The sequence below is a fragment of the Tyto alba genome, unplaced genomic scaffold, assembly GCF_018691265.1.
Source record: "Tyto alba isolate M040663 unplaced genomic scaffold, T.alba_DEE_v4.0 Super-Scaffold_2, whole genome shotgun sequence".
NCBI lineage: Eukaryota > Metazoa > Chordata > Aves > Strigiformes > Tytonidae > Tyto > Tyto alba.
Genome location: NW_024881282.1, coordinates 6,404,091 through 6,417,281, shown reverse-complemented (window position 1 = coordinate 6,417,281; position 13,191 = coordinate 6,404,091).

Genomic DNA, 13,191 nt, shown 5'->3' with positions numbered 1-13,191 from the left:
TTTTATGATGTCATCTCTGATGATTTCACCATAAAGCGTTTCTGAGTGATCACAGAGCACTAGTAAACACACAGTGAAAATAGAAATTGTGTTGATTTTTTCAAGGCAAAGAACCATTAATATAAACAACATTTTTTTGTTTGATTTTTTTTTTAAATAATAGTCATAAATATATTATTCAGTCTTGTAAACACTAAACATATACATTTGAAACTTTAAATGTTTTGAAACGTTAAATTATGTATGCCATGCAGCCATGTTTGTACTTAAAAGACAGCACATGTATCCTGTGGGGTTCATGCAATGTTGGTTGTCTGTAGAAGAGTCAATTCTTTGCTGTTTGAAAGAGATAAGGGCATATCCCACTATGTACTCTCCTCTTTTCTGTTCTATGACACTGGCAGTGGGATCATTCTAACAACACCGATGTCACCATCTGAACTAGTCACCCTGTACTTGAATAGGACTTACAGTGAAAGTTATGAGCAAGACCATGAAAGTACATAGGGCTACACCACAAACACAGATTAGAGCATTGTCATCACCCAGGAAGTCTCTAATTTGTCCAGGTGAAGAGACTCTCCAGGAACTTCCATCACTTTCTGCTTTACAAATTTTCACTTGTCCTTCCTTTCCATACATCCACCCATTATACACACTTGAAAGGTGTAATAAACTGTTATACATCAAGCCACGAGCTGTATTCCTTTGCTTCCTTCAGAGAGTGGATATGCATCCAATATTTAAGCACTGATGTTCTATGTAAAAACAGTTAAAATTGTGTGTACATTTCTGTCACTGCTTTAAAGAAATGGTACCCTAAAGTGTATCCCCAAAGACAGAGGCAGATTCTGTTTAAATGTTTAAATCAAGATAACATACCCCAGATGGCAAAGAAAAGGTAGCAAACCACAGGTATTTGGCTGATGAATGAGATTCATTGCCATGCAATTTCTGTGCAGATTATAGCTCTATTTTGGGCTTAAGTTTTCTTTTATCACACCTTAGGAGTAACATGCAGTGTGCTGAAAATTAAATACAATTTTTTAGTAACAAATATTTTTCTTTTGGAAGTGTGCATGACTTGTCAGGTGTACCTAGTATCTTGTGTTGGCTCAAAGCTCATCATGTTAATGAAACTGAGAGCTGGATAAACTATGTTAATACTGCATCTTTTTTTGAACTGTTCCTGTGCTGAAACTGCTGTTTCTTCATCTACTCCGTATGTGTGGTACTACCATCAATATGGGGCAACTGGAAAGCAACTTGCTGGAGAAATGGCCAGGAAGCCAAGAAGATGATAAACACTCTGGTAGAGAAATGCATGATGACATTAAAAAGTCTTTAGTGATAGACGTATGCTTATGAAAAGAACAGAAAAAAGAATGTCCCTTTCCTACACTTCAGTGCAAATGCCTTTCTGAGAAACAAGAAATAAGAGGAGAGAGCAGCTGGAGTAATAACAGATGGGGAAAAAGCCCCAAATATATGAGGATTGACATTTGTGATTCCACAAGATGACTTAAGGATCAGTCACTTCTATGGATTTTTTTTTTTTTTTTTTTTTAAAGGCAGGTTGTCAGAGATATGGGTCATAATGAACAGCAGATGTGCAGGATCTTCTACAGCAAATATACATCCAGCTTCTCAGAGTAGCTGCAAACTCTGCAAGTGCTCACCTATTATTTGACACGTAACTTTTGTTTTTCTTTCCTCTAGCCACAGACTGGAGCTTTGGCTGAGCCCCTTCCCCTTACCTTGCTCAGGGAGTCCCATGTACATGCAAACACTGTAATGATAGGAATTTATATGGGCTGATTCACAATCCGCTTCCCAAGAGGGTAGCAAATCCAGACCATCAGCACAGGACCATGCTGAACACGAGTCACAACTGCCCGGTAATCGGAAGCATATGGCACAAGCATGGAATAGCCCCATGAGCTGAACAAGCAAAGGAGAGTTTTGGCTGAATGCATGGCTTGAAATAGGTAGGTGACAGCCAGTGAGGGCATAGTAGAGGGCACACAAATAAAAGGAAAGGAAAAGCAAGGTTGTTGGCAAAACAGTGGGGGCAAAAAATAAATGTGAAAGAAGTGTACAGAGGCTTTAGTCTTTAACTCTGCTGTTGGTGAATAGAGCCAGCACTTCAGCAAACAGTCCCATGGTGGGCTTATTCCTTACGTTAAAACAATAGTGATTCACAGCAAGAAAAATCTGTGGATGCAAGCCATTTTAATATGAAAGCTTATACCCTATAATGGATTTTAAGATGAGGCACACTTCAAGGGCTTTAGTGGTAGAGCAGACCAAAGCTTCTCTCCTGCAGCCAGCATCAGCTACTCAGCTGCTGTAAACCAGCCAAATTTCACTGACTTTAAAGAAAACTGTATTAATTTTCACTAGCTGTAAAGTTGTTCCAGATCTTCCAAAGCAAACACAATTGCTTCTTATTTTTCCTTCAAATGACTGTACTTTAACAAGTGACTGTGTAACCAATAGGTGACAGCACAGTGTCAACAGGAAAATGGAAATTATTAAAACTAACAAGGTAAAAATGTATGTATTTTTTGTTTATGTTTTTTTTTTTGTTATATATTGAGACCTTATTATCATTATTTAGTCATAGTTTTTCTCTTTGTTAAGCATTTTTTTTTTTTTTTAATTCCTAAGAAAACTTAACCCATGTGATTTTGTTGGTAATGTATCTCAGGGGAATTTTCCTGCCAAAAAAGAAAGAACTGATGATATTTTCCCATTAAGGGAAACCACATTACACTGGAATACATTCCAATAAAACCTTACACTTTATTGAAAAGAACTCTATATTTTTGTATAAAATTCTTACTAAATATATGTATATATGTATACATACATTTACATACTATGTTAAAGCACTAATGAGAACCAGAAAGTCAATTTTTGAAAAGTTGCTTGGCATCTTGTTTCTCAAAGCAGATGTTTACCTTTGTCTTGTTTGGGGGATTTCTGAGAGAACATAAAAGGCTATTTAACAAAACTCATTTAGTAGGATTTACTCTAGGTAAGAGGCACAGAAAAGGAGCAGACAAAATGCTAAGCTCTCTGAACAATAACAGATATTCTGAAAAAAAATGACAATTTTCATTCCCAGGTGCAAATTCCCTCTTTACCTCTTTTTTCATTTATGCTATCTGGAGTAATAATCCCTCTGAATATGTATTTAGCATCCGCTATGGTATGTGATTTTCTATGACAAGTGAATTGTTTCAGGCTTGGTGGTAATACCTAGGGACTTGGAAATTCTGAAGCTGCCTGACTTTGTTATGTACCAAGCAACCTTAAGCTATAACATGGTTAATTAAATTGCATTTAGAGGTATTTCACACTTGAATTATGTATGCAATGGCATGATAATATAGTGCTAATACAATTTCTCTACCCAAGGACCAAGTGCGGTGGCTGTGTTTAGGTTTGCTTGTTTGTGCCATGTTTGGTTGTTTTTTTTTGGTTTTTTTTTTTTTTTTTTTTTTTTTTTTTTTTTTTGTATGGTAAATGGCCTTTGCTGTAGCTTGCATGGCAGAGACTTTCTATAGACACATTTCCACTAACTTTTTAACTGAAGCATCTTCTGCCCTGTACCAAGTAGCTCTGTTGGCTGCAATAAAGAATTGTCCAGCTGTACAGGGACCAACATGCTGTCCCTTTGAGTAGCTAAGGAGCAGAGGCTGATTTCTTGACAAAATGCTTTTGTGTGTGTTGCATTTCTCAGCCTGTTAGCTCCACTGTATATTTAGTCACCCTGGAGCTCCTCTTTAAAGTAAATTATGATGGAAGTGAATCTCTAAGTGCAAACAAAACAAAACAAAAAACTCCCCAAATTCCAACCCCTCTCTTCTGCAGTGGGTGCATTTTTAAGAAAATACCTCCATGCAGAGCTGTATGTCTGCATGTGTGGGTGAAAACTGGACTGTTCTGTCATAATGACGACCTTTAAGGTCACCTCATTACCTCTTGGCAGGTTTCTCTGCATAATGAATAACTGCAATGTGGACAATGGAGAAGGCATATAATGATTTTATTGCAGCTGTGCGATCAAAATCCCTTTCACATTGATAATAGTTTTCCTTGGAATAAGCACTAGAGAGATCTTTCCTCTTTCCCCTTCTAACTGAAAAGAAAGCATAAGATAAAGAATAATGACAAGGTGAAAATCAAAGGAAGGAAAATGTATTCAAATAGGAAATGGTTTAGAAGCAGCTACAAAGAGCTAAATTACAGTTTTAAGAACTACCTCAAGTTAGTGGTAGGAGATAATTGCTCAGGAGCAGAGATTCACTTTTAACTTAACAAAATTTTTCTCTGTATTCTCCTATTTCATAGGGAGCTCAGTTTTCTGTGTAGGTCAGAGAGGAATGAATGAGTGCCCTCCATGTGATCAAAGCCATGCAAAGTCTCAGAGGTGAAAGATGGTGATATTTGCTTTCTTCCACTCTTTGGGAACCTCCTTCATTTGTCATGAACTTTCAACAATAGTCAAAAGTAGCTTTGCAATGGCACTGGACAGCATCATCAGCACCTGTGGGTGCATCCTGTCAGGTTCCACAGTCTTGTGCATGTTCTGTTAATTTAAATATCCCCTAACCTGATCCTTCTCCAGCAAAAATAAGTCTTCTTTGTTGCAGACTTTCCCTCCTGAAGGACAATTTTACCTGTACAGACCAAGGCAAAGAAGCCATGGCCTTTTCTTTGGCCTTTTTATTGTTCTTTGTGAACAGGTGAGAGGAGAGGAGCGGCTAGAGAGCAGCCTTGCAGGAAGGGATCTGGGGGTGCTGGTCAGCAGCAGGTAAGCCAGCGGTGTGCCCTGGCAGCCCAGAGGTCAAACCACACCCTGAGGTGCATCAGACATGGCGTAACCAGGCAGGCAAAAGAGGTGATGAACCCTCTGCATTCAGCGTTGCTGCAGGCTCACCTGGAGCGCTGTGTGCAGTGCTGGGCCCCACAAGTTAAGAAGGATGTGAAGGTCCTTGAATGAATCCAGAGGAGAGCAGCAAAGCTGGTGACAGGGCTGGAAGGAATGTCCTGTGAGGAGCAGCCAAGGGGTTTGAGCTTGTCTAGTTTGGCGAAAAGGAGGCTGAGGGGCGACCTCATTGCTCTCTACAGCTCCCTGAGGGGAAGGGGAGAGGAGGTGCTGAGCTCTTCTCCCTGGTATCCAGTGTTAGGATGATTTGGAATGGTTCAAAGCTGCACCAGGGGAGGTTCAGACTGGACATTACGAAGCATTTCGTTACTGAGAGTGCACTGAAACTCCGGAACAGGTTTCCTAGAGAGGTGGTCAATGCCCCAAACCTGTCACTGTTTAAGAGGCATTTGGACCATGGCCTTGGTAACACATATTAATTGTTGGTCAGCCCTGAACTGTTCAGGCAGTTGGACTAGATGATCATTGTAGGTCCCTTCCAAGAGAAATATTCAATTCTATTCTATTATTCTATTCTACTTGGTCTGATTTGATTCATAAAATTATAGAATCATAGAAATTTATGTTGAACTTGATTCTATATAAGGTGCTGCTCCCTATTCATCAGCTGGCCCACATTTTCCCTAAGCTACATTTTGCTGATGCTATACATGTAGAAGTCCCTCTGTTGCTGTTCATGTCTGTCACCAGATTCAACTCCAGGTGAACTCTGGCTTTCCCAACCACATTCCTGTATGCTCAGACAGTGTTTCCATATTCCTTCTGGGTCACCCTGTTTCCATCTCTGGTAAACTTCTCTTTCATGCATAAGTTTAGTCCTTTACATCCAGGAGCAACTTGTTCATTCATGAAGGCCTCCTACTGCCTTTGCTTGACCTGTTTCTCATCAGGATGCACTGCTCTTGAGCTTGGAGTGGATCCTTGAATATCAGCCAACTCTCACGGATCCTTCTCTCCAGGACTGTGTGCCCCCATAGGATTCTCTGGCATAGTTCTCTGAATAGTCCAAAGTCTGTTTTCCTGAAGTCCAAAGGCATGATTCTATTACTTGCTTTGTTCCCTCTTCTCAGGATCCTCAACAGAACCATCTCACGGTTACTGAAGCCAGAGCTGCCCCATCCTTCACATTTCCAACCGGTTCTTCCTGACTGTAGATATGAGGTCATGTAAAGCACCTCTCCTCATCATCTCCTTGATCACCTGTGTTAGGAACTTTTCATCAAGGTACTCCAGAAACCTCTCACATTGCTTTTTCCCATGTGTTATCCAGTCAGCAGATATGGGGCTGATTAGTCTCCAGTTAAGTTTGAAATGTAACTTACTTCCTTATCTGCATGCACATCTGAGAACTGAGGCAGCCATGCCTTCTTCCAGAACATCTGATTTACAGTCATTAACAATTGGCTCCTTATCTGTTCTTAATGACATTAGCAAAGAACATTACTATCTTCCACAGCCTCTTTCCAAACTTCACTGAATGTATATGCTAATAATGAGGCACCTACTTTTTATATGAAGGTAAACATTTTCCCATCTTCTTAAAATACAAATTAAAAACTAAACATTATATCACCTCCTGTGACTGTATCAATACATTTCAGTAAGTAAGTTCAAACTCATTAACTTTTGATAGCAAGTGTTCTACCAAAACCAGAATATATTTCTATAAGTAATAGCATGAGTGCTTTGGTAGTAAAGATTATGGCATCACTAATTTGGTGTATGAATTTCTCTGACACTGTTTGTGAGTTAACAACACAGTGTGCACGCCCATGGATTGTGATGTATTCTGACTTTTGAGGTCCCTAAGTAATAACTTGCAATGCTGTTTGGGAAAGTATAGCCTAGAAAACACATCATTCCCTTCCTCTGCTTGGAGGTTTCTTTCAGCTCATGTCTCAAAGGTCAGTGCATATAAGGACACTACACCAGATGAACAAGGTAGACTGGATAAATTGCTGAACACTGAAGGATAAGGGAAGCAATCTCTTGCTACACAAATGGGTGATTAAAACTTCTATAATGTTATTCTACAGGTAGGACAAGTCTAGGTGAAGTCGCAATTATGAAGAAACTTGCTTATAAAATTGTATACATGTAAAAAAAGTATCTAGGATATATCTGATTCTAAAGTTTTGTGGGAAGAGAGACCTGAAACAATATTTGAAATTGAAAAAGTACCTCGTTTGCTTCCATAGGAAGAATTTTGTTGATATTTCCAATCTATAAATAGGATTGCATAAAAGAACTACTTTATCAGCATGGGGTGATTTTTTTTCACTTAAAAAAAAAATAAAATAAAAAAAGTCTTCCTGTATATCTGCCTTTTTGTCTCCCTTTCATTCTCACTAATTTCTCAGTTCTTTGGTCATTTTCAAATAATTTTAGTAGAAACTTAGAGTCCATTAAGATATTGATTTTTGCCAGTTTTATGAAAATCATCAGTGAAATAAGAGATTCTCTCGTGGTGCCATTAAGTAAGAAGTAGTGAGAAAGCAATCATATACCTATGTATGCATATTTGGCAAGGTCTAGAGAGCAAAGCAGTGTTTATGAAGTTCTGTACTGGCACGGGGACCATGTGAGGACTGAATCTATTAGATGTGCTGGGCTCCAGGGTAAGCTTGGAGATATTGGAGTATATGAGGTCCTGAGAAAATGTGGGAAGTTTGAAATGTCTTGGAAGAAATACAGGAATATAGAAGATAAGTCTTGAGGAAGGCAAGCTTCGTTAAACAGTCATTGAAGTGTGTTTCCTTGCTAACAGAAGCAACTTGTAAGACCTTGAATATTGACCCTGACTGCAAGTGGTGTCATTCAGTTGTCTCGTTAACAGGACAAAGGCAGGTTGCAGTGGCCACAGTAGACTACACTGTGAAAACATCAGGTCTCATCAGAGATGTAGGCAAGACTACTGAAATATACATAGCATGTCTGCTACTCCTTTTAAAAACCTTCATAATTTTCTATCAATCAGAAGTTTTTATTAGTCAAAAAAAAAAAAAAAAAAAGAAAAAGTCTTCCTTCTAGTTTATTGTACTGTTGTTAAGGAAAGGTAGATATGAGGATTTCTAAGACCCAAGGGATTTCTCCATCTCAGTCTTTGTGCTACTGCATCAGTTTGCAGGTCTGGACACAAGCAAGGCTGAGCCTACACTGTAGAGAAGCCAAGATGTGCAATACACACACCTGCAGCCACACAGACCAACACAGATGGTGGTGTCATTACTGTTACCCACATAAATGCATACAACACTTGTACAGACATGGACAAGACAGACAGCTGACCCTATTTCTCCTCTCTGACTGAGCAGGATTTCCACATGCACACATCCTCCTTTTAATCCCCTTTTCCTTATTTTTTTTCCATGGTTGTTCATACCTGACTGTCTTTGATCCAATCCCTTACCCTCATTTGGCCTTTCCCCTAAACATCCCAGATGTTTTGCATATTCCCACAGACCCAAAACATCCTATGACAAATTTTACACTATCCTACCAGCCTAGTCAAACATCCAATCATGGTTTTGGATTATATAACAAGAAAGCTTGCTTGTTTTCATAAGAGCCATGGTAGTCAAACTACACTTGAGTGGTTCCTTTAGTGGCCCATCCATCCGTGAACTGAGAGCTCTTGTCCTTCATACCATTGCCATTACCTCAATGTTGTTATGGTTCATATACTTTAGTGTTTAATGTATTCTTCTTTTCTCTTCTTTTTGATTTTGTTTCATGTGGAATGGCTGTCAGCATCACCAGCTGGATGTCCTTACATTCAGGTTATCCACATATCAACATTCCGCATACCCTTATATCTACGACTGCCATATTTGTTCTCATCCCCTGTGCTCTTTATCTTTCTGTTAGTGTGTGTCTTATTTTCTCTTTTTTCAAAATTTCTTCATAGATCTCTTCTGCCTTTAGAGGATATTAGAAACATGATCTTAAATTACAGTTATTTTAAATTAGTTGTCTTGATTACAAAGTGTTAAGAGGTATTGAACCTGACTGACAGAGGGACAATCATAGAATAAGAATAATCATTGAATAATTTAGGATGAAAGGAACCTCTGGAAAACAGTCTGTCTAAGATACTTTTCAAAGCAGTTCTACTTTCAGGTTTATATCAGGTTTCTCAGGGACACATGTAGTCAAATACTGAAAATCTCCAAGGCTGTAGCTTCTACAACCTTTCTGGGAACTGTTCCAGAGTTTATCCATCCTCATTGTGAAACCAAAGCTGATTTCCACAGACATGTTTTGTGGTTTGTTTCTCTTCCCACCAGCTCCCCCCCCGCCATTTTAGAAATATTTACAAAAGTGAGAAAAACCACTGGCTTTTTAACAAAAAAACAAACATCAGTATTTGTGATAATATATTTTGACATGTCCTGTAGAGAGAATGAAAACTCTGAAACACAATTCCAGTAACAGTTTTCCATCTGTTTTGTCATTTTAAATATTTTTTTTAATTTCTAATATAAATATATGTCTATATAGTGAATATTTTATTTTTAAAGTCAGATTTTTCAGGAGAAAATGTCAGTGAAATAATTTTTCATCTTCAGATTTTTTAAAGAATGATAGTCAATCTCTGGAGTGAATGAAGGATTTTAATTAGACAAATAACAGTTTCCAGTGATTGAATTATAACCACATTTATATCTTCTGAATATGAGTTGATTTTATTATGCATTGATTTTAAAATCAGTTCATTCCTTTTTCTTCAATAATTTGTGTTAGGGAATCTCCAGAAACAGAAGGCTTCTTTGAACTACTTAAAAATTACATATTTAATTTTTTGAAGGAATGGATTAAAGTAACTCCTGGTAATGTCAGTAGTGTTGTTACTTCAATAATGTTTACTGTAGGAGATTCAAATTTATTTTTGAAGTATTTATTTTAGATATTTATACTGCCTCCATTATCACAGTTCCTAAGTACATCTAACCCTCCAGGTTTATTTTGATGATATCTTTTGGATGCTCAGGTAATAGCCTTTTACAAGCAGTCTGGGGGACTGAAGTGAAATCAAATAGTATTTCTAGGACAAATGAACAAGTGGGCAGACACGATTAGACAAATGCCAGTGAGGCTACCTTAGATCTAAGACCAAGATGGTTATTTTAGCTTATGTATAATGTCTGCTAATATAATTAGAGTGATCTGAGAAGTCTGTTCTCTACTCAGAACACACAGCATCCTGATAAACCTTTCTAAGAGAAACTATGTGTTAGAACATGAGACTAAGGTCAGAAACAGTATCATCTGGCTTTCTCTTTAGTAGTATAAACATATATTTTGCATCATGCTGTATCATATAATGTTGATGTATCTTTAAAACCTTCCTAAAGCAGACACATGCTTGAGGTAGACCTGGGAGTCAGACAGAAGCCTGCTAAAATCCAGGTTCAAGCCCTATTTGACCACTTCATCAGATACATGTCACTTGTGCTTTCTAGGTTAATAGTCACATTTTGTAAGGATTGAATGCATTTGTTATATATACTTCAGCAGTTATATTGGGTGGTGTCATCATTCTCTGCCCTCAATCCAGTGTTTTAAGTATAAAACTACTTTAGTGAATTAATGGTAAATACTCAGCTCTACCACTCCATGCACAGACAGTAAAGTTCAGTGCAGAAGTTCAGTTACTGACTTTTCAATCTTCCTTTGAGACAGGGGTAAGTCTCCTTCTTCCATTATTTTGTCATCCTGGTCAACTAGTTTGGTCATTAATTTTGGTGGATTGCATAAATTAGGGTTCTTTCATTCTTCTCCACTTGAAGCAATCACTACATGAGCCTGCTAATAGTGTAATTACCAAGTTCTGTAGTTGAAGTCAAAATCTGAGCAGAAAATTAAACAAGGACCTTCAACCCACTGCATTTCAAATAGGGCTGTAGAGAGAGAAATGTCATCTACTGTGGGAGGAGAAACATCTTGGGTTCACCTGGTGGCAAAGATGGTAATGTTAGCTTGGGATTTAGGACAGTTTTCTGTTCTATCTCAAAATTCCTGTGTGACCTTACACATTCTTATAAATGAATCTATAAACCTATTGTCAATGTAGATGAAAGGCTAGTGTCCTTTACATAAACCTCTAAGTACGTCTTGAAAATCCTTGAGATTGCATCTTTTTCTGAACTCTCTGTAGAAGTCCTATGTGATATCACTCCTACATTTCAATTTATACAGCACAGATTTCTCCATTTTCACCTTAAGCTTGCTTTGTTTTCAGTTGGGAGAAATAGGTCCTTTTATGGGTCAATCTCTCTGACTGTAAAATGGAACATACTGTGCCATAAAGTAGTATTCTTTCTCCCTGAAATCCTTAAGTCTATTATGAGCAGAGTAGTTACAGAGATCTACATTTCCTTCACTGAATTTCTAGGACACAAGTTTTTCGGGGTTTCTTTTTTCCTAAGTAACTTAGTTGTCTTCTGTAAAGATTAAATAACTATGTATTTGAAAAGCAGTAACACTATTTCTCTATCTCACTGGGATTTTGAGAGTCTAGGCAGCTACAAATGATAGGATAATAAGAGCAAGGAATCTAGTTTAGCTAGATCATCAGTCCATTCAGGTTTCCTGCACCCTTACTGAGATATTGATAAAATCTGTCATAGTTTAGGGGTTATATTTAATATACATAATTACTAATCAGAAGTTATATTTCTATATGTAGTAAACAAAGTATGGTTACATCTGGTGTGTATTTTTGCCCTTAGCTGAAATATTCTTCTCACCATGCAGTAATCTACCAAAAAAAGCAATTTTAGGATAAAATAAGAGATGTGTAGTCCTTCTTTTGTTATAATTTTGTTAAGCATCATGGCCCACTGTGTGGACAACTGACCTGGGCCTCATGCATTAGTCTGACATTCTTAAAAATTCTGCTAGTGATCTAGAAATAACCTTGTCCAAATCACTTTGTCTCTGTGTGACTTCTCTCATTTGTAACAGTCATAATTGTACTTTTATCTTTTGCAAAGTAACTAGAGATTACCAATAAAAAATCTACTGTGCAAGCCATGCAATCTTTTATTACCCATTTCAGGACAGGTATTAGTTAATATTTAAATTTGATTAGCTTGCCTCTTGCTATGTAGTCAGTGGGACTACTCTTAAAGTTATGGATATGCTGAAGTACTTTACTATACTGACTTAAATTCTAGTTTATGGGAAAAGCTGACATTTAATAACACATAGGGGTGTACTTTCAAATTGATTCTGCAGGTATTCATAATAAAGCTGCTGTAATTAGAGTGAAGGAGGTAGACCCTAGTGCTTCAGCAAATGATTTTAGTTTAATTCTTTCACGCCATCAGATATTGTTTAAGTATTTATCAAACTGTGACTTACATAAAGGCCACAAAGAAATTCAGTACTAGAAGTATCAGGTATTCTTGACTTTCAGTTTTGTGTCTCATGCTGTCTTTTTTTTTCACAGTATTCAGATGTGTTTGAAAATCCAATGAAAAGCACCGCTATTTTGTGAAATCTCCATAATAATTGGCAAGTGTCCTTAAAAAAGCAATGTTAGTATTTTTTTAATATTTTGATTTTACACTGCTTTATCTTAAATCTTGTTTAAAAGCTCAGATTGATTTTTAATGCTGACTATCACAAAGTGTAACGCTCCCTAAAGTACAGCCTCTTACAGCAACAGTTGGAAGGTATGTGGTTGTCCATGAATACATTTTGGGTTCTCAGGAGACGGAGGTCATGCCATATTTCATCAGAAAGGTAATTTATGCCAGATTTGTCATAAAGTTTCAGATTAAACATGTGATAGTTTGATATCTTGAACACACGTTGTACACCTTTCCTTAACAGACTAGCTCACTTGCATGCTGATAGGTACCATGGCTAGGAAATGTATTCCCTTTATTAAGCTTTATTTTACAAGTCTGTTTAGCTGAAAACTATTCTTTACTCACATTATGTCCTCCTAGAATATGCAAATATATTCTCACATTCCCAAGGCAAATATCAAAGAGAGACATGAGCAAACCATTTCCATCATCATTATAATCCTATCCTGAACAGATGTGGATTAGTGACGCCTTATTGCCAAGATCACAATCTGTAGTGGAATGAACTGATGTTACTCTGAAACTCACCACGTCCTTTAATTTGTTATTTTCCTCAGTCTTTCCAGCAACTGAGGAAGAATAAAAACAAGATAATAAAGTCTGCAGCTGATGGTGAATACCTTAGTATTCTGTTCC